General features: G+C 38.7%; 1 pseudogene; it reads left to right on the top strand.

Annotated features, from left to right (window-relative positions):
- The first annotated feature begins 218 nt into the window (after positions 1-218).
- LOC101611259 overlaps positions 219-27,938 on the top strand; it is a 65,988-nt pseudogene continuing 38,268 nt past the window's right edge.

Here is a 27,938-nt window from a genome sequence, read left to right as displayed (position 1 = left end):
TGAACTTTAATTCATATCAAGCTCTAAAGTAATCAGCTGTGGAAGTATTGAACTGTGCAGGTAAAAATAAGACCAAGCATGTCCTAGAGTTGGACAGATATCCACACAGGCTTATACTGTATAAACTTCTGCACTGCCTGAGAAGATTCCATGAGTGGGTATACTCAGGCTAGGGTCTCACTTAAGTATGTGAACTCTAAAGGCACTCACGTGTCTACATGAAAATCAAACAGTATAGACTGTCTGGGGGTGATGATGAAATTATAGAAACCATCATGGAGTTAGAAAAGATAGAAATGATTCACAAAGTCCACAGTCCTGAGGGCACCGGTAAGGGCACCAGTCAGGAATGGTGGCTGCAGCAGTGCAAACGAGCTCAGAAATCACATGGCTACAAAGAGGAGAAAGAACAAGTTGCCAGTGGGCAGAAATAGAGTAGTATGAATAGTAGTAACTCATGAGACTTGGCTTGTGCCAGTCTGTACAAAAATTTAGTGGTACTAAAGACCTGATTTTATAGATAGCTCACTAGGGAAAGGAGAACTGGCAGGTGACAGGTCAGCCATTCTGAGAAAAATGGATGTGGAAGAAATATTTAATAGAGTTTAACAGGAATCAGAGGCCCTGATAGTTTGCAACAGCTATAAAGTCCATTAAGTCCTCCCAGGAACCAAAACGCAGATATCCTTATTAAAATATAGGCCATCTGCCCTCTAGTACCCTGGAGGATTCTCACTGAATTCATGTAAAGTCTGTCACTGTGTGCTTCTGTACCAACATAAAAGGTTTCCCACTCACCAGTGGCATGGCTGTAATGGGCACAACCAACTATTCTACAATTGGATTTAGGTCCTACTCTAGAGGAAGGAGCTCATATGTGGTACAAGACTATGGCTAGGAGGTCATCGACCCAGTGAGAAGGCCACTACTATTGTTTTGTATAATAGACGTGTTGTACCTGTGAAGTTGTCTTCTAAATATTTGTGCTTACACACATGGGATACTGCTACTGTTAATATCAGTTGGTGCTGAAAGGAAACTTCTTCCTTTTTTCTTTTCTTTTCTTTCTTTTCTTTTTTCTTTTTTTATTTTTGGTAAAGGGAGATTCATAATGGTTCAAACTCCTAAGAACAAATGATATTTCCTATGACATTTTGGTCCAATATTTAGGCACAGAAGAAGGAAAATAATCAGACATCCATATATACTCCTCCTCAGGAAGTAAACAAAACTGAAAAAATGAAACTTACAAAATTCAAGCCAGGCATGGAAGCTCACTCCTTTAATCCCAGCACTTGGGAGGCAGACATAGGAGGATCGCTATGAGTTCGAGGCCACGCTGAGATGACATAGTGAATTCCAGGCCAGACTGGGCTGGAGTGAGACCCTATGAAAGATAAAAACAACAAAAAATCTTACAAAAGTCACAAGGCCCTTACCTAGTGTTATGCAAACAGTAACAATGCTGGTGCAAGGAGACTCTCCAACCAACTTAGCCTGCATATTAGGCAGGGAGCTCCAGAGATGTAGATTTTTGTGATTTGTCACCGACTTTTTTGATTCACCCATGCTCCTCTAACACATAGTACTGTTTAGCAACCATAATAAATTCTCTAAGTCATATTTGGTTAGAATATTTTTGGTCCTTAGTTAATGCCCTACCTGGGGTGAAAAGATGTTTGCTCATATCTCTCCAAGACAGGTAACATAACAGTAGTTACTAAAGCTACATAGATGGCTTAGCAGTTAAGGTGCTTGCCTGTGAGGCCTACTGACCTAGGTTTGACTTCCCAGAATCCATGTAAGCCAGATGCACAAGGTGGCACATGCATCTGGAGTTCGTTTGCAGTGGCTGGAGGCCCTGGTGTGCCAGTTCTCTCTGTCTCTCTCTCTCTCTCCCCCTTTCTCTGATAATTAAAAATAAGGAGTATTAAAAAAAAAAAAAGAGAGAAAAGATCTAGTGGGGGCATGGTGCACATGCCTTTAGTTCCAGCACTTGGGAGACAGAGATAGGGGGATGGTATGAGTTTGAGGCCGCCCTGAGACTCCATAGGGAATTCCAGGTCAGCTTAGGCTACAGTAAGTCACTACCTCGAAAACAAACAAACAAACAAACAGATCTAGGTCACAGGTCACAAATGGAGTATTGTGAACTACATTAGTAATTTTACTTTTTAAATTTCCTCATCAAGAACCTCAAACTCAGATAAGAAGAAAATACAGCATAACTGTAAAACAAAGTTATCATGTCACTGATATTGTGTATACTTCCTTTTACAATTTGTTGATTGTTTTTAAATGGAAATTGCATACTTAAACTCATTAGTGAAATTATCCCACTTCTAGGAATTTATCCTAAGGAAAAATATAACCAGTGCTGCTACGCTTACAGGCAAACTTTTCTCACAACATATTATTATTATAGAAAAATTAGTGTTTTTCCCATTCATATGAAAATTGGCAACTTTCTGGACATATGGAGGCCAAATACTGGCTTTTGAATTCATATTTCTAGGTTTTTAAAATTTTAATATTTATGTATAGCAATAGAAATTTCCTTTTATTTTTTTAAACAATATTATTTAAACAAAATAAATATATACATACTTAATGTGTACAATAATGTTGATTTATATATATATCAATCTAATATATATATATATATATATATATATATACACACACAGTATGTATGTATAAAGCCCTGATAATTTTATTAAATTTAGGTGGTAAACATTATCCATTACACCCAAAGGCTTATTTATGTCTATGTACAATTTTATTTGATTGCTTGCTTTGTGGTACTTCTGAAATCGTCCACAAACAATTTTAATTATATAATACAATATTAACTAGAGGCACTTTGCTGTACAGAAGATCCAAAACACTTATTCATATTGCATTGTTAAGGTTATAACCATTGTACAATTATGCATTTCCTTCCCACAATTCCAAACTACTATTAACCTACTCATTTCTCTATTTTCCTTTGTTAATTTCCCCATATAAGTTACACTGCAGTCTATTTTTCTTCCTGTGTCTGCCTTATGTAACTTAGTATGATTCCTGCAGGGTTGTCCATTTTGTACTATGTGGCAAGATTTCCTTATTTATTAAGGCTGAAAAATATTGTATTTTGCAACATAGATTTTAAAAATTTATTTATTTATTTATTTGCAAGCAGAGACATAAAGAGAGGAAAGACATAGATAGAGAGAATGGGCATACCAGGGCCTCTAGCCACTGCAAACAAACTCCAGATGCATGCACCCCTTTGTACATCTGCCTTTACATGAGTATTGGGGAGTTGAACTCTGGTCATAGGTTTTGCAGATTGGTGAGCAATCTCTCCAGCCCTCATTTGTTTTCTTTCTTCTTTTATTGACAACTTTTGTAAAAATATCCCATGTTAATTCCCTCCCTACCTCCACTTTCCCCTTTGAAACTCTACACTCCATCATATCCCCTTTCTCTCCTCAATCAGTCTCTCATTTTTTTTCTTTTCTTTTATTAATTTTTTTCTCAATTTTTTAAACATTTTCCATGATTATAAAAAATAACCCATGTGGGCTGGAAAGATGGCTTAGCAGTTAAGCGATTGCCTGTGAAGCCTAAGGACCCCGGTTCAAGGCTCAGTTCCCCAGGTCCCACGTTAGCCAGATGCACAAGTGGGAGCACGAGTCTGGAGTTCGTTTGCAGTGGCTGGAAGCCCTAGCGCGCCCATTCTCTCTCTCTCCCTCTATCTGTCTTTCTCTCTGTGTCTGTCGCTCTCAAATAAATAAATTAATGAATAAATAAATAAATAAATAAATAAATAAATAAAATAACCCATGGTAATACCCACTTTCATCTTTGAAATTCCATTTTCCATCATATCCCCTCCCTATCTCAATCAGTCTCTCTTTTATTTTGATGTCATGATCCTTTGCTCCTCTTAGGATGGTCTTGTGTAGGCAGTGTCAGGCACTATGAGGTCCTGGATATCCAGGCCATTTTAGGTCTGGAGGGAGCACGTTGTAAGGAGTCTTACCCTTCCTTTGGCTCTTACATTCTTTCCGCCATCTCTTCTGCATTAGACCCTGAGCCTTGGAAGGTGTGATCTCTTTTACTTTGATGTCATCATCTTTTCCTGCTATTATGATGGTCTTGTGTATGTACTGTCAGGCACTGTGAGGTCATGGGTATCCAGGCCATTTCTGCCTGGAGGAGCACGTTGTAAGGAGCCCTACCTTTCCTTTGGCTCTTACATTCTTTCTGCCTCCTCTTCTTCAATGGACCCTGAGCCTTGGAAGGTATGATAGAGATATTTCAGTGCTGAGCACTCCTCTGTCACTGTTCAGCACCATGGTGCCTTCTGAGTAAACCCAAAGTCACTGCCATATGAAAAGAGAAGGTTCTCTAACCAAAAGTGAGAGAAGCATTAATATATAGGTATGAACATTAAGAGAAGTGCTTACTGGGCAGTTGGGTGAGCATAGTATATAAATTTAGACAGACAGCAGCAGATGTTACAACCCTAGGGCTCATGACTACCCCTTTTGTAGTGTTTCAGTATCAGGGATTTATTCACTCCCATGGAGCGGGATTCCAATCAAATTAGAGGATGGTTCATTTCACCCATAACAAATGTGCCACTATTGCAGCTCATTTGGCCTGGCTGGCCAACTATAAGTCGTGCTGTTGAGTGTCTACAATGGTGAATTCTCTCTCTCCCATTAAGTGCATGCAGCATGGCTTTTTCCAGCTTTCTGTCAGCTGGTCTACATGGAGCTCAGCTCCAGCAGGATATCTCAGTGATCTTGCAGCCCAAGTATATGGAGTCTTCAGCAATAGGTTCTTACCATTTATTCCTGGTGGGAAACCAAGGGCCTTGGCAATGACCTGAAATGTTTTGGGGGCATCAGGGATCTCCCTGGCCAACAACTCACTGAAAGGTATCCCATCCCTGGCATTGAATATTTTCTAGTAACAATCTATGGCTCCTATGTGTTCCATTGTCTAAAAAACTAGGTTTCCATATGACTTATTTATATCCTCTTAGATTTTGATTAGCTCTTCCTCCACCTCTCCTTTACTCAATCTCTTCCCCTGACCTCACCTAGGCCTTTTCAGCCCCATTCAATCTCTTTAATATTGTGAATAATGTTACAGTGCACATGTGAATACAGATATGTCTTTGATATCTTAATTTCAATTATTTAAAAATATATCCAGAAGTAGAATTACTACATAATGGGGTAGTTCCATTTTTAATTTTTCAAGAACTCATCCATCAGTTTCCCATAAAATCAATATTATTGCTGGACATGGTGGTGCATGAATTCAACCCTAGCATTTGGAAGGCAGAGGTAGAAGGATTGCTATAAGTTTGAGGCCAGCCAGAAACAACTAGTGAATTCTAGGTCAGCCTAGCAAGACCCTACATCAAGGAAAAAAAAAATCAATACCATTCTTTTTAAAAAACTTTTAATTGATAACTTCCATAATTAAAGACAATAATCCATGATAATTCCCTCTCCTTCCCCACTTAAATTTTGATTAAAAATTCTTCCTTTACTCAATCTCTTCTCCTGATTTACCTAGATCTCTTCACCCACAATAATCTATTCTACTTACATATATACAATGCCATCTCCTTAAGGGCTCCCATCTCCCCCCTCCCTCATAGACACTTTGTAGGTTACTGGACTCTGCTACTGATATTGACCCCAACCATCTCATGTATAGGTCTAAACAATTGTAGCTAGGACCCACATAGGAGAGAACATGCGACATTTGGCTTTCTGGGCCTTGGTTACCTAACTTAGTATAATCCTTTCCAGATTCATGATTTCCCTGAAATTTTCATAATTGCCTTTTTCTTTATCACTGAACAGAACTCCATTGTGTAAATGTACCACATCTTCATTATCCAGTCATTAGCTGAGGGACATCGAGGCTGGTTCCATTTCCTAGCTACTGTGAATAGAATGAAAATAAACATGGAGGAGCAAGCATCTCTAAGGTAGTGAGAAATGTTCTTAAGATAGATATCAAGGAGTGGTATAGATGGGTCATATGGTAAATATATTTTTATCCACACTGATTTCCACAATGGCTATACCAGTTTACATTCCCACCAACAGTATAGAAAGGTTCCTCTTTTTCTGTATTCTCATCAGAATTTCTTGTCATTTGCTTTCTTCATGATAGTCATTCTGACAGGAGTGAAATGGAATCTCAAAGTAGTTTTAAGTTGCATTTCCCAGATGGCCAAGGACGCAGAACAAAGATCTCTCTATTTATTTCCATCACCCATTTATTATTTTATTTATTTATATTTATTATTCCTTATTTTTTAGTTTTTTGAGTTCTTTACATATCCTGGATATTAATCCTCTGTCAGTTGTGTAGCTGGTAGAGATTTTCTTCCTTTCTTTGGGTTGCCTTTTCACTCTATTTATAGTGTCCTTTGCTGTACAAGTGCTTTTTAATTCTATGAGGTCCCAGTGGTTGATTGGTGGTTTTATTTCCTGAGCAACTGGGGTTATATTCAGAAAGATATTGCCTACACCAACATATTGAAGTGTTTCCCTACTTTTTCCACTAGCAGTTTCAGAGTACTAGGTCTGATAATACGGTCTTTGATCCAATTGTTCTTTGTTCTTATTTTCATACTTCTGCATATAGATAACAAGTTTCCCCAGCACCATTTGTTGGAGGGGCTGTCTTTTCTACAATAAAATTTTTGGCATTTTTGTCAAAATATTAGATGGCTGTAGATGCCTGGATTTGCATCCAGGTCCTCTATTCTGTTTCAGTGATCTGCATGTCTTTTTTTTTTTTTTTTTTTTGCCAGTACCATTCTGCTTTGTTACTATGGCTCTGTAATATAGCTTAAAATAAGGTCATACCATCAGCCTTATTTCTGTTGTTCAAATTTGTTTTTGCTATTCAAGTTTTGTTTGTTTGTTTGTTTCCAAATGAATTTTAGGATTTTTTTTCCACTTATGTGAAGCATGCCATTAGAATTTTAATGAGGATTGCATTAAATTTGTAGATTGCTTTTGGTAAGATTGACATTTTCATAATATTGATTCTTCCAATCCAAGAATATGGGATTTTTTTCCCCTTTCCTAGTGTCTTCTGCAATGTCTGTCTTCAGTGTTTTAAAGTTTTCATTATAGAGATCCTTCACTTTCTTGGGCAGGTTTATTCCAAGGTACTTTTGTAGAGGCAATTGTGAATGGGAGTGTTTCTATGATTTCACCCTCAGCATGTTTTTTGTTAGTATATAGGAAGGCTACTGATATTTGTTTGTTAAATATTGTATCCTGCTACATTGCTAAAAGTGTTTATCAGCTCTAAATGTTTGCTGGCAGAGTTTTTAAGGTCCTTTTTTTATAGAATCATGTCATCTGCAAATAATGATGACTTAATCTCTTCTTTTCCAATTTGTATCCTTTTTATGTTATGTCTCTGGTCCTATTGCTATAGCTAAGACTTCCAGTTCTATATTAAACAAAAGTTGGGACACTGGACACCCTTTTCTTATTTCTATTTTTAGTGGAAAATCTTAAAGTTTTTTCCCTTTTAGTATTCTATTGGGTATAGGTTTGTTGATTACATTCATTGATTTGCATATGTTGAAGCATTCCTGCTTCACTGGGATAAAACCTACTTGGTCAGGGTGACTAATCTTTTTGATATATTTTTGATATATTCTTGTATTCTGTTTGCCAGTATTTTGTTGAGAATCTTTGCATCTATATTCCTGATGGAAATTGGTCTGTAATCTTTCTTCCTTTCTTTCTTTCTTTCTTTCTTTCTTTCTTTCTTTCTTTCTTTCTTTCTTTCTTTCTTTCTTTCTTTCTTTCTTTCTCTTTGTTGTTGTTCTTTCATTATCTGGTTTGTGTATCAGAGTAATGCTGGCTTCATAAAAGGAGTTTCGTAGTATTCCTTCATTTTCTGTTTTGTGGAAAAGTTCAAGAAGCATTGGTGTTAGTCCTTCTGTGATAGTCTGGTAAAATTGACCAGTGTTTCCATCAGGGTCTGAACTTTGTTTAGTTGGAAGTGTTTTGTTTTTTTTTTTAATTAATAACTGTTTTGATCTCCATGCTTTTTATAGGTTTGTTTAAATGGTTTGTCTTATCTGGATTTAATTTTGGTAGGTCATACAAATCTATGAAACAATCCATTTATTTTACATTTTGAAACTGAGTGGAGTATATATTCTTAAAGTATGTCCTTGTGATTTTCTAAATTTTCTGTTGTAATGGTACCTTGTTTATCTCTAATTTTATTAATTTTTCTCTTTCTCTTGATCAGATTTGCTAAGGGTTTATCAATCTTGTTTATCCTTTCAATGAACCAACTCTTTGTTTCATTGATTCTTTGGATTGTTTTTATTTTTATTTCTAATTCATTAATTTCTGATGTAATCTTTATTATTTATCCCACCTGCTGATTTTTGGTTTGCCTTATTCTTCTTCCAAAGCCCTAAAGGGAAGCATTAAGTTTTTTACTTGAAGCCTTTCTAATTTCTTACTATAGGCACTTAAAGCTATAAATTTTCCTCTTAGGATTGCTGTCATTGTGTCCCATAGGTTTGGGTATGTTGTGTTCTCATTAACATTTAATTCTATGAATTTTTTGATTTCCCTCTTGGTTTCTTAAATGACTCATTCATCATTTTTGCAGTGTACTGCTTAGTTTCCATGACTTTGTGTATGCTCTATAGTTTTTCTTGTTGTTGACTTGTAGTTTAATCCAATTGTGATCAAAGTACAAAGAGCTATTTCAATTTTCAAATTTTCCTGTATATGTTAAGATTTGCTTTGTGTACCAACATATGATCTATTTTAGGGAATGTTCCATGTGCTGCTGAAAAGAATGTGTATTCTGCAGTATTTGGATGGAATGTTCTATAGATATCTGTCCTATGGCATCATTTAATCCATAGGTGTCTATTTTATTTATTTATTTATTTATTTATTTATTTATTTATTTATTTATTTATTTATTTATTTACTGGGATGACTTGTCAAGTGATGAAAGTTTGGTATTGAATTCACCCACTACAATTGTGTTTGGTGTTATCTGTGATATCAAGTCTAATAGTGTTTGTTTGATGAAATTGGGAGCCCCCGGTTGTTATCTTCCTGTTGAATTGTTCCTTTAACCAATATAAAGTGACATATTTTGTCTTCCCTCACTAATTTTGGATTGAAGTCTGCCTTGTCAGGGATTAGGATAGCAACAAGTGCTTGTTTCCTAGGCCCATTTGCTTGAAATACCATCTTATATCCTTTCACCCTAAGATCCTGTCTGTCTTTTATGAAGTGGTAAGTTTCTAAGAGGCAGCAAATAGAAGGATGTTGCCTTTTAATCCATTCTGCAAGCTTGTGTCTTTTAATTGGGGCATTGAGGCCATTGATATTAAGTTATTATTTAAAAGTGTGAATTTATTCTTGCCATTATTTTTGTTCTGTAGTGCTTCCTGTTTTTCCTTTACTATCTTGCATTAACTATTATTTGAATATATTTTATTTTTCCCTGTTTTCTCATGTGTGTGCTTTTCTTTCTCTTCAGTGTGAAGGATCCTTCAAGTATTTTCTGTAGAGCTGGCTTAGTGGTCATATATTCATTTGAATGTGTTCTTTGGTAATAAGACTGTTCACCTTCTTTGCCCATTTTAAACTGAGCTATTTAATGATTTGATTTTTTTTCCTCATAGAGTCCTATAAGTTTCTTATGATTTAGATATGTAGTATTCAAGTATTTTCTATTATGAAGGTTTTATATTCACTTCATTTGTGACTTCTTTTTCTAGTGTATATGCTTTTTAGTTTTATGTTCTCCCACTTGTCTATTTCTAATTTGGTTTCCTGTCTTTTTGGTATTATATTCAGGAAATTATTAACAAAAACTATGCCAACAACTCTTACATAAATTTTCTTTAAGGAACTTACAATTTCAAGTCTTCCATTTGAGTTTTTAACTCACTTTAAATTTATTTTGTGAATGGTATAAAGGAAGTAGCAGTTTTGATCTCTTGAGGGTTGATATCGAGTTTTTAAAGTACATTTTCTGTTTATGTATTAAAAAATCTGTTAACCTGGTAATCCATAATGATTGGAAGTTCATTTAGTTCTTTTGGAAGTGCTACATAAATATATATAAAACTGTGCCCAGTATAGACTCTATTTGTTATTTATGCATCCAGATTTATGATTTGGTGTTGTTATTAATTTTGCAAATTCTCAAATATTCATTATATTTTTTCCTTATATTCCTTTCTTTCTTTTACTTTGCTATTTCCATTGTACACTTAAAATTATTTATTTGCTCATTTATTTGGGAGAGAGACAGATAAAGGCAGAGAGAAAGAATGAGAGAGAGGGAGAGAGAGAGAGAATGGGTGTTTCAGGATCTTTAGCCATTGCAAATAAACTCCAGATGCATGTCCCACTTTGTGCATCAGGTTTATGTGGATACTGGGGAATTGAACCTGGGTCCTTAGGCTTTTTAGGCAAGCCCTTTAACTGCTAAGCCATCCCTCCAGTCCCATTATGAAATGTTTATCTTTGCAAAGTATTCTATATTTTTGCACAATCTCTTTATTTTTTCAGTCTTTCTTTCTTTAGGTATCTCAACTTGAGTAATTTCTATGGATAAAATTTCACACACATCCAGTCACCTGATAAACTCATCAAAACTCATATTTACTTCTATTCTGCTGTAGGGTTCTTAATTTGTGGTATCTTCTAAGGATCCTTCAGGTCTGGAAGTTCCTTCATGTTATCAAATTTTAATATAATCTCTCTTAATATGTGCATTTTATTTCACACAACCAGCATGATGATACCAGAACCCATGCCACATCTGAGTCTGGTTATGTTGCTTGTTTTTTTTTTTTTATAGTGTTTTATAGTATATATGGCATCCATCAAGTTGGACATGATGTACTAGGAACTCAGTTTCAGAAATATTAGCTTCTTGTATTCTTAATAGACAGTAAAGCTATCTGATGCTGTATTTTGCTAGTAGATTCGTTTACCTTAGTTACATAATAGAATGAGTTCCAATGGCTAGTAAATTTTTCTCATAGATAATGACCTAGCTTTATTTTATTATGGCTGCTTCCCTTCCATTCAACCTCATCAGGGAATTTTAAAATCAAATGGGTCAAGTGTTAATATGAATATGATAAATATTATTTGTATTTCTGTTTCTACATATTCACTAATACTAGATTTTAGGAGTTTCTAGTTTAATCATGATGTGGAGCAGGGACTTAAAAAGAAAAATAAATTAAAAGTACAAGTTAGGGCTGGAGAGATGGCATAGCGGTTAAGCACTTGCCTGTGAAGCCTAAGGACCCAGGTTCGAGGCTCGGTTCCCCAGGTCCCACGTTAGCCAGATGCACAGCACGCGTCTGGAGTTCGTTTGCAGTGGCTGGAAGCCCTGGAACACCCATTCTCTCTCTTACTCTCTACCTGCCTCTTTCTCTCTCTGTCACTCTCAAATAAATAAATAAAAAAAAATCTTTAAAAAAAAAAAGTACAAGTTATAGGTACGATTTCTTTTTCTTTTTTTTTTTTTTCAGTTGGAAAGGAATCCCTGTTACAATAGTAGCAATCTTACTCATAGACCCAAGGATAGCAGGTTTATTTAAAACAATACCTTGATCCCTCCCCTTCTTTGCCTTCAGCCAATCCTTACTATTTATTGCTGAAGAGAATCTCTCCCTATAGTTTTTGTTAAGAAGTTTCAGGAGAGCAATGTGCATTGTAAGATTCCTACCAGCAAAAGGAAGACATACCTGTCCATGAAGAAGTCACCCATTCACAATTATGTACTTCCTGCCACTTATCTCTATAGTCTCTTTTGGTCCCATAAAAGCTCTTTCCTCCCTGAACTCCCCTAAGATACTTCTTTTTTTAATACTTTTTCTGAATTTTTATTAACATTTTCCATGATTATAGGAAATATCCCATGGTAATACCCTCCTGCCCCCCCCCCCATTTTCCCCTTTGAAATTCCATTCTCCATCATATCCCCTCCCCATCTCAATCAGTCTCTCTTTTATTTTGATGTCATGATCTTTTCCTCCTCTGATGATGGTCTTGTGTAGGTAGTGTCAGGCATGGTGAGGTCATGGATATGTGTCTGGAGGGGTATGTTGTAAGGAGTCCTACCCTTCCTTTGGCTCTTATATACTTTCCACCACCTCTTCCACATTAGACCCTGAGCCTTGGAAGGTGTGATCGAGATGTTACTCAGTACTCCAGTCATTTCTTTCCAGCACTATGATACCTTCTGAGTCATCCCAAGGTCACTACCATTGGAAAAGAGAAGATTCTCTACCCAATGTGAGAGTAGCATTAATATAAGGGTATAAATATTAAGAGAAGTGCTTACTGGGCAGTTTGATAAGCATAGTATATACACTTATCCCGACATCAGAAGATGCTACATCCCTAAGGCTCATGACTAGCCCTGTTTTAAGTTTTCAGTATCAGGGATGTATTCCCTCCCATGGAGCGGGACTCCAGTCCAATTGGAGGACACCTGGTTTCCACCATGACAGACATGCCAATATTGCACCTGTTGGCTCATTTGGCCTGGCTGCAGTGTCCACTGTTGAGTATCTTCACTGGTGGTGGCACCTCTTTCTCCCATTGAACTACATGTAGAATGGCTTCTTCCAGCTTTCTTTCAGCTAGTCTACATGGAGGAGTTTATCAGCTCAGTTCCAGCAGGATTTTTCAGTGGCCATGCAGCCCAAGTATGTGGAGTCTTCAGCAATAGGGTCTTACCATCAATTCCTGGTGGGAAACCAAGGACCTCAGCAATGGTCTATAATGTTTTGGGAGCATCAGGGACTTCCCTGGCCAACAACTCACTGGAGGTATCACATCCCTGGCACTGAAAATATTCTAACAACAATCTATGGCTCCTGAGTGTCCCATTGCTTGAAATTGTAGGATTCCATATGATTTATTTGCATCCTCTTAGATTTGGATTAGCCCTCCCTCCATCTTTCCTTTACTCAATCTCTTCCCCTGACCTCACTTTGGGCCTTTTCACCCCCATTAATCTATTCTTCTACTTAAATATATACAATACCAACCTCTTAAGTGCCCTTCTCCCTTCCTTCCTCATTCCTTTATATCGCCTTTTAACTTACTGGTCTCTGCTACTGAGTTTTTTCTTTCTCACACAGAAGCCCAATCATCTGTAGCTAGGATCCACATACGAAGGTGAACATGCAGCGCTTGGCTTTCTGGGCCTGGGTTACCTCACTTAGTATAATCCTTTCCAGATCCATCCATTTTCCTGCAAATTTCATAACTTCATTTTTCTTTACTGCTGATAGAACACCATTGTATAAATGTGCCACATCTTCATTATCCACTCATCAGTTGAGGGAAATCTAGGCTGGTTCCATTTCCCAGCTATTATGAATTAATTGGCAATAAACATAGTTGAGCAAGTACTTCTAAAGAAATGGGATAAATCCTTAGCATATATACCTAGGCATGCTATAGCTGGGTCATATGGTACATCAATTTTAGCTGTCTTAGGAACCTCCACACTGATTTCCACAATGGCTGGACCATATTGCATTCCAACCAACAGTGTAGAAGGGTTCCACTTTTTCTACATCCCCACCAGAATTTATGATCATTTGTTTTCATGATGGTACCCAATCTGACAGGTGTAACATGGAATCTCAATGTAGTTTTAATGTGCATTTCCCTGATGACTAGGGACGTAGAACAATTTTAGATGCTTCTTTGACATCCAGATTTCTTCTATTGAGAACTCTTTAGCTCCATAGCCCATTTTTTAATTGGCTTGTTTGATTTCTTATTATTTAACTTTTTGAGTTTTTTGTATATCCTAAATATTAACTCTCTATCAGATATATAGCTAGCAAAATTTTTTTTTCCCCCATTCTGTAGGATGCCTCTTTGCTTTATTCACAGTGTCCTTTGCAGTACAAAATCTTTTTAGTTTCATGAGGTCCCAGTGGTTAATCTGTGACTTTATTGCCTGAGCAATTGGGATATATTCAGAAAGTCTTTGCCAAGACCAATATGTTGAAGGGTTGCCCCTCCTTTTTCCTCTATCAATTTCAGAGTTACAGGTCTGATGTTAAGGTCTTTAATCCATTTGGATTTCATTCCTCTGCATGGAGAGAGAGAAGAATCAATTTTCATCCTTCTACAGATACATATCCAGTTTTCCCAGCACCATTTACTGAAGAGGCTGTCTTTTCTCCAATGAGTATTTTTGTCATTTTTATCGAATATCAGGTGGCTGTGCTACCTGGTCTTATATATGGGTCCTCTATTCTGTTCCATTGATCTACATTCTGCTTTTATGCCAGTACCATGCTGGTTTTTTGTTGTTGTTGTTGTTGTTTGTTTGTTTGTTTTTTGCTGTGGCTCTGTAGTATATGTTGAAATCAGGTATGGTGATACTACCAGCCTTATTTTTGTTGATCAGTATTATTTTAGATATTCGAGGTTTTTTCTGATTTCCAATGAATTTTTGGATTGTTTTTCTATTTCCGTGAAGAATGTCTTTGGAATTTGGATGGCGATTGCATTAAATGTATAGATTGCTTTTGATAAGATTGCCATTTTCACAATATTTATTCTTCCAATCCAGGAACAAGGGATGCTTTTCTATTTCCTAGTGTCTTCTGCAACTTCTGAGTGTTTTATAGTTTTCATTGTAGAGATCCCTTACTTCCTTGGTTAGATTTATTCCAAGGTACTTTATTTATTTATTTTTTTTGATGCAATTGTTGCAATTGATTCTCTGATTTCATACTCTGTGTGTTTCTTGTTAGCATATAGGAATGCTACTGATTTCTGTGTATTTATTTTGTATCCTGCTACATGGCTATAGATGTTTATCAGCCAGTCTTTAGGGTCCTTTATATATAGAATCATGTCATCTGCAAATAATAATAACTTGATTTCTTCCTTTCCAATTTGTATTCCTTTTATGTGCATCTCTTGCCTTATTGCTATGGCTAAGACTAACAGTACTATATTAAATACATGTCAGGACACTGGACACCCTTGTCTTGTTCCTGATTTTGGTGGAAAAGCTTCCAGTTTTTCCCCATTTAGTAATAAGTTGGTGGTAGGCTTGTCATAAATAGCCTTTATTATATTGAGATATGTTCCTTCTATTCCCAGTCTCTGTAGGACTTTTATCATGAAGGGCTGTTGGATTTTGCCAAATGCTTTCTCTGTGTCTAATGAGATGATCATGTGATTTTTGTCCTTCAGTCCATTTATATGTTTTACATTTATCGATTTGTGTATGTTGATCCATCCCTGCATCTCTGGGATAAAGCCTACTTGATCACGGTGAATGATCTTCCTTATATATTCTTGTATTCTGTGTGCCAACATTTTGTTGAGAATTTTTGCATCTGTGCTCATGAGGGAGATTGGTCTGTAATTTTCTTTTTTTGTTCTATCTTTGCCTGGTTTTGGAATCAGGGTGATGCTGGCTTCATAGAAGGAATTGGTAGGATTCCTTCTTTCTCTACTTTATGGAAAAGGTTAAGAAACACTTACGTTATTTCTTCCCTGAAAGTCTGGGAAAATACAGCAGTGAATCCATCTGACCTTGGGCTTTTTTTAGTTGGGAGATTTTTGATAACTGTTCACATCTCCATGCTTGTTATAGGTCTATTTAAGTGATTAATCTCATCTTGATTTAATTAAGGCAGGTCATATAAATCAAAGAAATCATACATTTCTTTCAGATTTTCAAACTTTGTGGAGTATATGGTTTTATAGTTTGTACCTATGATTTTTTGAATTTCCCTGGCATCTGTTGTGATGTTTCCATTTTTCATCTCTAATTTTATTAATTTGTGTCTCTTCTCTCCTTCTTTTGGTAAGACTTGCTAGAGTTTTATCAACCTTGTTTATCCTTTCAAAGAACCAACTCTTTATTTCATTGATTCTTTGGATTTTTTTTTTTTTTTTTGTTTCTATTTCATTAGTTTCTGCTGTAATCTTTATTTCTTCCCATTTACTGATTTTTGGTTTGCCTTGTTCTTTTTCCAAGGCTTTAAGGTGAAGCATTAGGTCGTTTACTTGCGACCTTTCTAATTTCTTAATATAGGCACTTAAAGCTATAAATTTACCTCTTAGTAGTGCCTTCATTGTGTCCCAGAGATTTTGGTATGTTGTCATCTCATCATCGATTGAGTGTATAAATTTTTTGATTTCTTTCTTGATTTCTTCATGGGCACATTCATCATTTAGTAGTGTGTTGTTTAATTTCCATGATTTTGTGTATGCTCTATAGACTTTCTTGCTATTGATTTGCACTTTGATCCAATTGTGGTCAGATAGAATGCAAGGAATTATTTCAATTTTCCTGTATTTGTTAAGATTTGCTTTGTGTCCTAATATATGGTCTATTTTAGAGAATGTTCCTTGTCCTGCTGAAAAGAATATATATTCTGCAGCATTTGGATGAAATGTCCTGTTAGGTCCATTCCTTCTATGACCTCATTTATTCCAGATGCCTCTCTGTTTATTTTTTCCCAGGATGACCTGCCAATTGATGAGAGTGTGGTGTTGAAGTCACCCACTACCACTGTGTTTGGTGTTATCGGTGACCTTAGTTCTAATACAGTTTGTTTGATGAATTTGGGGGCCCCCATATTAGGTGCATACATGCTTAGAATTGTAATGCCCTCCTGCTGGAGGTTGCCTTTAATCAATATATAGTGAACTTCCTTATGTTTCTTAACTACTGTTGTACCGAAGTCTACCTTGTCAGATATTAGGATCGCAACTCCTGCTTGTTTTCTAGGTCCATTTGCTTGAAACACTGTTTTCCAACCTTTCATCCTAAGATAGTGTCCATCCTTTGTAGAAAGGTGGATTTCATAGAGGCAACAAATTGAAGAATCCTGCTTTTTAACCCAGTCTGTGAATCTATGCCTTTTGGTTGGGGCATTGAAGCCATTGATATTAAGAGATAATATTGAAAGGTGGTATTCATTTTTGCCATTTTTTGTAGTTCATCTGGTTTTACTTTTGCTCTATTGTGTTAACTAGTATTTGAGTATTGATTGTTTTTACCCGGTTCCTTATATGTGTGCTTTTCTTTTTCTTCAGTATGAGGATTCTTTCAAGTATTTTCCGTAGAGCTGGTTTTGTCTTCAAATAATCCTTTAGCTTGCTTTTGTTGTGGAATGTCCTTATTTCCCCGTCTATCTAAATGGATAGTTTTGCAGGATAGAGGAGCCTTGGTTGACAGTTGTAATCTTTCAGGAGTTGGATTACATCACTCCATGCCCTTCTGGCTTTTAAAGTTTGTGTTGAATAATATGCTGTAATCCTGATAGGCTTGCCTTTGTTGGTAACTTGATTTTTCTCTGTGACTGCTTTCAATATTTTTTCTTTGGTTTTTGTGTTTGGTAATTTGATTATAATATGGCGAGGAGAGGTTCTTTCCAGGTTTTGTCTGGCTGGTGTTCTAAAGGATTCCTGTATCTGCATTGGCACCTCTTTCCCAATTTGGGGGAAGTTTTCTTCTATGATTTTGTTTAATACGCCTGCTATATTTTTGGAGTGAAATTCTTCTCCTTCTACTATGCCCTGAATTCTTATATTTGATCTTTTCATAGTGTCCCGAATATCTTGAAATACCCACTCATACTTTTCTATTAGTTTGTCTTTCTCTTTGTTGGACTGTGTTAGGTCTGCCACCTGGTCTTCTAGCTTAGATATTCTGTCCTCTCCTTCATGCATTCTACTGGTGAGATTTTTCTACAGAGTTTTTTATTTCATTAACTGTGTTCTTCATTGCTAGTAATCCTGACTGTTTTTTCTTTATTAGTTCTATTTCCCTATTTATGTCTAGTATTGACCTCTTTATTTCATTAAATTCGTGTCCTATGTTTTCTTTGATTCCTTTGATTTCCTCTTTGAGTTCTTTGAACATATTTATAATCATTGTTTTGAAATCTTTCTCGGGCATTTCCTCTAACTCATTCTCACTGGTAGTCATTTCTGATGCATTAATACTTTTTGGTGGATTTATATTGTCTTGACTTTTGGTGTTTCTTGTGTTATAATGTATACATTTTTGCATTCTGGATTATTTAATGATTGGATTTTCTATTTAGCTGGGTATTATTAGATGTATCAGGAAATCTGATGTTATATAACTTCAGGGTAGGAGCTTAAGGCATTAGGTGTGGCTCTCAAGACTCTCAGAGTATCTACGAAAGTGACCCTAGGTGTTGAGTTTCCCTGCTGTGAGAGTATTCAAGTAGGCTGAGTGGAACAAAATACAGGCAGATTCTAAAATTTAACTTATCAATGTACACTTTCAAGTAAAAACAGCTGAGTATTTATCCAAGAGTAGGTATTATGACAACCAGATCCTCTAACTGTCCCTTAGGATGCGTGGTGCCCCACCCACACCCTTAATCCTGACAACATGGAGGTTAATATTTCTGATCTGTTGAGCGTTCCAAGTCAGCTTGTGACCAGGTGAGACCTTTCCCTGGTGTCATCCTAGTTAACTCTGCTTCTGTTTGTGTCATGCTGTCTGTTCAAGTTGGCGTAATGGAGTCATTGGACTGCTGCTCTGTTTGCTTTAGCTGGCCACATGCAGTGGGGGAGGGGAGGCTGCTGATGCTGGTGTAGTTCTCTCCCGCTTCCACGTGTTCTTCTAACTTGTGATCTGCTCCTCTTTTGTTCATTGCCACTCTCCCTTCATGTTTCTTGAGTTTGCATAGAGCTCCGGTGTCAGTGGAAGCTCCCCTCACCTGACTTTTCCTGCAGCTCAAGCCAAGCCTGGTGGCTTTCTGGCACTCCACAGCCTCCACTGTGGTTGGCAAACCTGACAGAGTTGCTTCTGCCAGCCTGTCTGGGATCTGGATGCTCTGGATCTCTCCTTCTCTCCTGCCGTTTCAGTTTCCTATACACCTCACTTTTTAGTAAAAGTGTGTATTTTGCTACTATTTTTTTTAGACATTTTCCCCCCTTGGCTGCTTTGGCATAGTACATATGCTGCCATCTTAACCGGAAGTGTGAGATTTTTCTTAAATAGAGTGTTTCTTCTGTGTTCTTCATGGTTGTTTTGTAACAAACCTGTTTCCTCTCATCAACTTCAGTCTCACATAGATGAGATGCAAGCAGATTCATAATACAAAAGGAAATCTGAATATTAGTAAAGGACATAGATTTTATGGAAATGTGAAAGGAATGAGATAATGTAGAGTTAAAAAAAAAAACAGTGAGGGCTGGAGAGATGGCTTAGCGGTTAAGTGCTTGCCTGTAAAGTCTAAGGACCCCAGTTCGAGGCTTGATTCTCTAGGACCCACGTTAGCCAGATGCACAAGGGGGCGCATGCATCTTGAGTTCCTTTGCAGTGGCTGGAAGCCCTGGCGTGCCCATTCTCACTCTCTCTCTATCTGCCTCTTTCTCTCTCTGTCACTCTCAAGTAAATAAATAAAAATTAACGAAATTTTTTTTTAAAAATCTGATAGCTTTACTTAGAATAAGAGAATGAATTGGTGCTCTATGACTAGCAGGGACATAATAGGGACATAAGAGGCAATTAGACAAAAGTAATTTAACATAAAATTGTGGCATTCTGAGAATATCTTTTGTACTTAATTTGATATAACAATAGAATGTTTACCTGTCAGCCTATGAGTTTCAAAGGATGGGATTAAGCTTTAAGAAGTGAAAAGTTGTACATGCTAAGATGTTTCTCTAGCTATACTTGAAGTTATTCAAGTGAGACTAAATAATGGGTGACTGCTAGAACTTTAACAATGCTTAATAGCAAAGAACAGCAAAGGAAAATAAAGTGAACATATTTAAAGGAATTTAGGAAAACTCAAATAACAGTGCTATGAACAACTTTCTTATTAAAGAAAAAAAACATTAAATATTTATTTACTTGCAAGGAGAGAGAGAAAGAATGATCATGCCAGGGCATCTAGCCACTGTGAACAAACTGCTGGCGAACCTGTCACTTTTGTGCATCTGGCATTACCTGGGTGCTGGAGAATTGAACTCAGGTCATTAGGCTTTGCAGACAAGGACAGCAATCGGCTAATACATCTCTCTAGCCCACATGTAAGTTTCTAAAAGTAAAATACTGAGTTGCATGTGGAGAGAAGGCTCAGGTGTGAAAGACACTGGGTTACAAAGCCTGCCAACCAGAGTTCAACTCTCCAGTACCTATGTAAAGCCGGGTGCACAAAATAGCACCTGTGTTTGGAATTTTTTGCAGTGGCAAAAGGCCTTGGCATGTCCATATTCATCCTCTTGCTCTAATAAATAAATAAAAATATAAAAATTACTAAGAGGCATGGAAGTTTGAATTGTAAAGAGCTTAAACAATGCAAGTATCATTATAGAACATTGCTTCAGACAAGCTTTCCTAAATCCCTACTATCCAAAGACAGCTTATATATTCTGTATATCCTTTAAGTCAGTAATACTTTTTCCTATCTGAATGGAGTATATTAGATTTCATATCGTTACGGTGTATTTCTTGCTCCAGAATGTGGTCTATATTTGTGAATGCTCTATATGACCTTGAGAAGAATGAAAATTCTCCTTCTGAGAAAATCAGTTAAGACTTGTTAATATATCAAGGAGACAAGCGTGGTTCTTGAGGAAAACTATGTTCTCACTAATTTTCTGTCTGCTCTTCATGCCCATGTCCTGTGAAGGCATTTTTTCTTTATGCGTTATTTTCTACAGATTGACCAGAGAAGTTTTGTTTTGCTTTACTTTCTCTTTTTCTTTTTGATGTGCATTCTTGCTCTAGCCCAGGCTGATCTGGAGTTCACTATGTAATCTCAGGGTTGCCTCAAACTCACAGTGATCCTCTTTACTCTGCCTCCTCAGTGCTGGGATTAAAGTCATGCACCACCATGTCCTCCTTTCCTTTGCTTTTTAGTGTCACTGTTTGGTTTGGTTTGATTTGACTTTTCACACTGATCATATTAACTGTTCTTTGAGCTTCTAACATTATGGCTTAGTGTTTGTAAGTAATACAAGTTTATTTATTGTTTCAAATATTTTTTTACCTTTCTCTCCTTCTTTCTCTTTCTTATATTGCTATTGTTCACATATAAAACCATTTATAATTGTTCCAAAGATTTTTGACATTCAGTTCCTTTATTTTCCCAGTAGAATTTTTTTTAGTTGTTATTCTTTGCTTTTCCATTTAAAAAATCACTATCCTCAAACTCTGATACACTTTTATCTTTTGTTTGCAATATACTAGTGAATCCATTGATAGCTGTTACCTGTTATGGTTTGTACCTCAAAGAATTCTTTGCAATTTTTTTTAAGTTTTTCAGTTTCTGCTTATATTTTACACCTCTTGTAGTTACCTCCTCATTGCTTGGGAAAACACCTGACCATAAGCATCTTATTGGAGGAATGGGTTTACTTCAGGCTTGCTTCATCATACATCCATAGCAGAGAGTCAATAAAGAACCAGCAAGCACAAAATGACACACTCACCATGGGAATGGGCTCAAAAACCACTCCAGTGAAACATCTTCTCCAGAAGGGTTGTGCTTTCTGGAGACTAAGTACGAGCTTTAATCAAAAATATCAGAGGCGGACTTCTGGCTAAGATGGCGGTGTAGGTACCACGCCAAAGCAGCCTGGGGGAAAAAAAGACCAAAAAAACTCAGCAAAATACACACTTTTACTAAAAGGTGAGGTGTATAGGAAACTGAAGTGGCAGCGGAGAAGTAGGAGAGATACAGAGCATCAAGAGCCCGCACAGCCCAGGAAAAGGGGCCCCAGCAGCTCCGCCAACCGCCGTGGTGGCGGGGCACACCAGAAAGCAGCCAAACTCGGCTCAGGCCGCAGGAAAAGCCAGGTGCAGGATTTCCCCCTCACACCGCGCTCTCCACAACTCAGGAAACGTGAAGGGAGAGTGGGAGTGAGCAGCGGAGGAGCAGATCGAGAGGTAGAAGAACACGTGGAACAGCGAGAGAACCAGAGCAGCTGCGGCTCCCTCCCCTCCCCCACCACCTGAGCCCATCGCCAGTGAAAAGAGCAGTGTCCCGAGACCCGGCCATGCCAACTTGTGCCGACAGCAGGACCCAAGCAGGAGCAGAGTTCGGCAGCAACATCGGCAGGTACAGAACTGGTACCAGCAGCCCCAGCAGCAGGAGACACAGGAGCATCAGCAGCAGCAGACCCAGGAGCGGCAACAACAGCAGACCCAGAAGCAGCAGCAGTTCCAGCAGCGGGGGTGCTGATCTGCAGGGCCACAGTTGCCAGGCTTGGTTTGCCCCACAGGAAAAGCCAGTGCCCAGCTCCAGAAATCAGAACAGCAGCCCGATGACACAGGCAGCAACTTGACTGAGACCAAATCATCCAAGGTAACTGGGATTGCACCAGGGAAGGGTCTCACTTGGTCACAAGCTGACTTGGATGCCTCAACAGACCAGAAATCTTAACCTCTGTGTTGATAGAGGATCTGGTTATTATAATAACTACTCTGGCATACATACCTGGGGCTGTTTTTGACTGAACGAGTACAGTGTTTAGTTAACTTTTAGAATCTACAGGTATTTTATTCCACTCAGCCTATTTGAATACTCCCATAGCAGGGAAACTAAACCCCTAGGAGCACCTTTGTAGATACTCTCAGAGTCTTAAGAGCCACATCTAACACCTTAAGCTCCTACCCTGAACATATATAACATCAAATCAATTGATACAGCTAAGAATACCCAGCTAGCTAGAAAATCCAAGCATTAACTTAATCCAAGATGCAAAAATATATACATTATAACAAAGGAAACACTTAGAAGCAAGATGATATAAATCCACCTAAAAATATTAATGCTTCAGAAATGACCTCCAGTGAGAATGAGTTAGAGGAAATGCCTGAAAAAGATTTCAAAAGAATGATTGTAAATATGTTCAAAGAAGTCAGAGAAAAAATCAAAGGAGTCAAAGAGGAACTTAATGAGGAAATCAAAGGAATCAAGAAGATGCAGGACACCAATTTCATGAAATAAAGAAGGCAATACAAGAAATAAATGAGGAAATAGAAATAATAAAGAAAAACCAGTCAGAATTACTAGCAATGAAGAACACAGTTAATGAACTAAAAAACTCTGTAGAAAATCTCACCAGTAGAATGGATGAAGGAGAGGAAAGAATATCTAAGCTAGAAGACCAGGTGGCAGATCTAATACAGGCCAACAAAGAGAAAGACAAGCTTATAGAAAAGTATGAGTGGGAATTTCAAGATATTCAGGACACTATGAAAAGATCAAATATTAGAATTCAGGGCATAGTAGAAGGAGAAGAATTTCACTCAAAAGGCATAGTAGGTGTCTTCAACAAAATCATAGAAGAAAATTTCCCCCAAATTGGGAAAGAGGTGCCAATACAGATACAGGAAGCCTTTAGAACCCCAGCCAGACAAAATCTGGAAAGAACCTCTCCTCGCCATATTATAATCAAACTTCCAAACAAAAAATATTGAAAGCAGTTAGAGAGAAAAATCAAGTTACGTACAAAAGTAAGCCCATCAGGATTACAGCAGATTATTCAACACAAACTTTTAAAGCCAGAAGTGCTTGGGGTGATATATTCCAAGTTCTGAAAGATAACAACTGTCAACCAAGGTTACTTTATCCTGCAAAGTTATCCATTCAAATAGACGGAGAAATAAGGATATTCCATGACAAAAGCAGGTTAAAGGAGTATTTGAAGACCAAACCAGCTCTACAGAAAATACTTGATAGAATCCTCCATGCTGAAGAAAAGGAAAACCACTCATATAAGGAACTTAGAAAAAACAAGCAATACTCAAATACTAGTTAACACAAGAGAGCCCAGGTAGAACCAGAACCACAAAAAAAAAAAAAAATGGCAAACATAAATACACACCTTTCAATAATATCTCTTAATATCAACAGCCTCAATGCCCCAACAAAAAGACATAGATTTGCAGACTGGGTTAAAAAGCAGGATCATACAATTTCTTGTCTCCAAGAAACTCATCTTTCTACAAAGGATAGACGTTACCTTAGGGTGAAAGGCTGGAAGACGGTGTTTCAAGCAAATGGGCCTAGAAAACAAGCAGGAGTTGCGATCCTAATATCGGACATGGTAGATTTTAGTCCAACTTTAGTCAAGAAAGATAAGGAAGGTCACTTTATATTGATTAAGGGCACACTCCAACAGGAGGACACTACAATCCTAAACATATATGAACTTAACATGGGGGCTCCCAAATTCGTCAAACAAACACTATTAGAACTAAGGTCACAGATAACACCAAACACAGTGGTAGTGGGTAACTTTAACACCCCACTCTCATCAATTGACAGGTCATCCCAGGAAAAAATAAACCAAGAGGCATCTGGACTAAATGAGGTCATAGAAGGAATGGACTTAACAAATATATACAGGACATTTCATCCAAAGGCTGCAGAATATACATTCTTTTCAGCAGCACATGGAACATTCTCTAAAATAGACCATATATTAGGACACAAAGCAAATCTTAACAAATTGAGGAAAATTGAAATAATTCCTTGCATTCTATCTGACCACAATGGAATTAAACTACAAATCAGTAGCAACAAAGGCTATAGAGCATACACAAAATCATGGAAACTAAACAATACACTACTAAATGATGAATGGGTCAATGAAGAAATCAAAAAGGAAATCAAAAACTTTATAGAGTCAAATGATAATGAGAACACAACATACCAAAATCTCTGGGACACAATGAAGGCAGTTCTAAGAGGTAAATTTGTAGCCTTAAGTGCCTATATTAAGAAATTAGAAAGGTTGCAAGTAAATGACCTAATGCTTCGCCTTAAAGCCTTGGAAAAAAAAGAACAAGGCAAACCAAAAATCAGTACACGGGAAGAAATAATAAAGATTAGGGCAGAAATTAATGAAATAGATACAAAAAGAACAATCCAAAGAATTAATGAAACAAAGAGTTGGTTCTTTGTAAGGATAAACAAGATTGATAAACCCTTAGCAAATCTGACCAAAAGAAAGAGAGAAGAGACACAAATTAATAAAATCAGGGATGAACAAAGTAACATCACAACGGATTCCAGAGAAATTCAAAAAATCATAAGGACATACTATAAAAGCATATACTCCACAAAGTTTGAAAATCTGAAACAAATGGATGATTTCCTTGATCTATATGACCTACCTAAATTAAATGAAAATGAGATTAATCACTTAAATAGACCTATAACAAACATGGAGATCCGAACTCCAGACATGTGCACCCCCTTGTGCATCTGGCTAATATGGGTCCTGGGGAATCAAGACTTCAACCAGTGTCCTTAGGCTTCACAGACAAGCGCTTAACTGCTAAGCCATCTCTCCAGCACCACCCCCGAGAATTTTTAATGGTCTAACTGGTTTACATGTAGCCTCATATACTGATTTTTGGTTTGCCTTGTTCTTCTTTTTCCAAGGGTTTAAGGTGAAGCATTAGGTCATTCACTTGTGACCTTTCTAATTTCTTAATATAGGCACTTAAGGGTATAAATTTACCTCTTAGAACTGCCTTCATTCTGTCCCAGAGATTTTGGTATGTTGTCTTGTCATTACCATTTGACTCTATAAATTTTTTGATTTCCTTCTTGATTTCTTCATGGGCACATTCATCATTTAGTAGTGTGTTGTTTAATTTCCATGATTTTGTGTATGCTCTACAGCCTTTCTTGCTATTGACTTGCACTTTGATTCCATTGTGGTCAGATAGAATGCAAGGAATTATTTCAATTTTCCTGTATTTGTTAAGATTTGCTTTGTGTCCTAATATATGGTCTATTTTAGAGAATGCTCTATGTGCTGCTGAAAAGAATGCATATTCTGCAGCCTTTGGATGAAATGTCCTGTAGATATCTGTTAGGTCCATTCCTTCTATGCCCTCATTTAGTCCAGATGCCTCTCTGTTTATTTTTTCCTGCGATGACCTACCAATTGAAGAGAGTGTGGTGTTGAAGTCACCCACTACCACTGTGTTTGGTGTTATCTGTGACCTTAGTTCTAATACAGTTTGTTTGATGAATTTGGGGGGCCCAATGTTAGGTGCATATATGCTTATAATTGTAATGTATTCCTGTTGGAGGTTGCCTTCAATCAATATATAGTGACCTTCCTTATGTTTCTGAACTACTGTTGGACCGAAGTCTACCTTGTCAGATATTAGGGCACAATCCCTGCTTGTTTTCTAGGTTCATTTGCTTGAAATACCGTTTTCCAACCTTTCACCCTAAGATAGTGTCCATCCTTTGCAGAAAGGGGACTGAGGTAGCAAGCCCTGAAGGTGCCCATACTCTGGCTGGGTACACTGGGGTCTGTAAACAGTCTGTGCTCTCCCACCTCAGGGGAGTGGGAGATGGGTGGCGATGTACAGGTAGGGGATGGCACCTGCGCTGGCTCTAGTGACTCAGTGTGGACTTGTGTGGCTCTTGCTGTGGGAGTGGGCCCACTGCACGTGCAATTGTAGTGCAGAGGCAGATGAGGTGGGTACGGAATCAGGACACAGCAGAGGCAGACCGGGGGCAAGTGATGTGAGCACAGCAGCAGGGGATCTGGCAGCCACCTATTCACAGCAAGGGAGGCCCCCACAGGCCTGCGAACCAAGCACCACGTGGCTGATCTATTCGCAGGATCAGAGAACAAGGGAGAGGTAGGATGTCTCAGCTTCAGTGCAGCAGGCTGGCAGGCGTGACTGGTGGGTGCCCTATCAGAGCACAGCCACGCAGGACGTGCGGAGGGTTCGTGGGCAGGTGGGCGGACGGGGTGTATGGAGCGAGTGGGGCACCCGGCGGGGGGGGCGCAAGGTGCACCGGGGCACCAGGCAATTAGGGTGGGGCGTGCAGGAGGCGGCAGGGCTCAGGGGGCACGGGGGGGTGCCCCGGAGGGGCGAGGGGCATGGGGCGCTCTGGTCAGTTGGGGGGGGTGAGGGGTGCACTGTGGGTACAGGGGGGCGCATGCAGGGGGGGTGTGCGGGGCACCCGGGGGGCGGGGGGGGGCACGGAGCACGGGGCGCGCAGGGGGGCGCGGGGGAGTGTGCAGGAGGCGCAGACCATGTGGGACGCCGTGGTTCTTGGGGGGCTAGGGGCGCGGGGCGCGTGGGGGGGGCGTGGGGTGCACGGGGGGAGGGGGCACGGGGCACCCCAGGGTACAGGACGCCACGGGACGCCGCACGGTGCTCTGGACGTGTAGGGGGGCGGAGCAAGTGGGGTGGGTGTCGCGGGGGGCGCACGGGGGGCACGGGGCATGCAGGGGGGCGGAGCACGCTGAGGCACCAGACACGCAGGGGGGTGGGGTGCTGGGAGGGGCACGATGCGTGCGGGGGTGGGGCGTGGGGGTCAGGGGGCGCACGGGGGGGCACAGGGGGCGTGTGGCATACAGGTGCGCACTCAGGTGTGTGCGGGCCTGGTTTGGCGGGGGGGACGAGGTGTGAGCGGGGTGGGCGGGGCACACTGGGCTCGGGGCACACTGGATGTACCGGGGTGCGTGGGTGGGGCGGTATATTGAGGGAAGCCACAGGGTGCTCTGGACTCGCGGGTGTGGGGGGCGGGGCGGGTCTCGCGGGGGAGTGGGTCTTGTATCTTGTATCTTGATAGGCCTTTCTTTTAAGATACTGGGTAAGTTTTCTTCAATTATTTTTTTAAATAAATTCTGCATGCCTTTGGTCTGAAATTCTTCTCCTTCTGGTATTCCAGTGATTCTGATATTAGGACGTTTAAGTGTATCCCACAATTCCCTCATGTTCTGTTCTCAGGAACTTTTGAACTTACTGAAATTTTTGAACTCTCAAACTTTTTCTTCCATCTTGTCTTCCAGATCAGAGTTTCTGTCCTCCACTTCACTGACTCTATTCTTGAGAGCCTCTAG

This window comes from Jaculus jaculus, chromosome X, assembly GCF_020740685.1.
Source record: "Jaculus jaculus isolate mJacJac1 chromosome X, mJacJac1.mat.Y.cur, whole genome shotgun sequence".
Taxonomy (NCBI): Eukaryota; Metazoa; Chordata; class Mammalia; order Rodentia; family Dipodidae; genus Jaculus; species Jaculus jaculus.
Note: the sequence above shows the minus strand (reverse complement) of the source record. Positions and strands in the feature narration are given on the sequence as shown.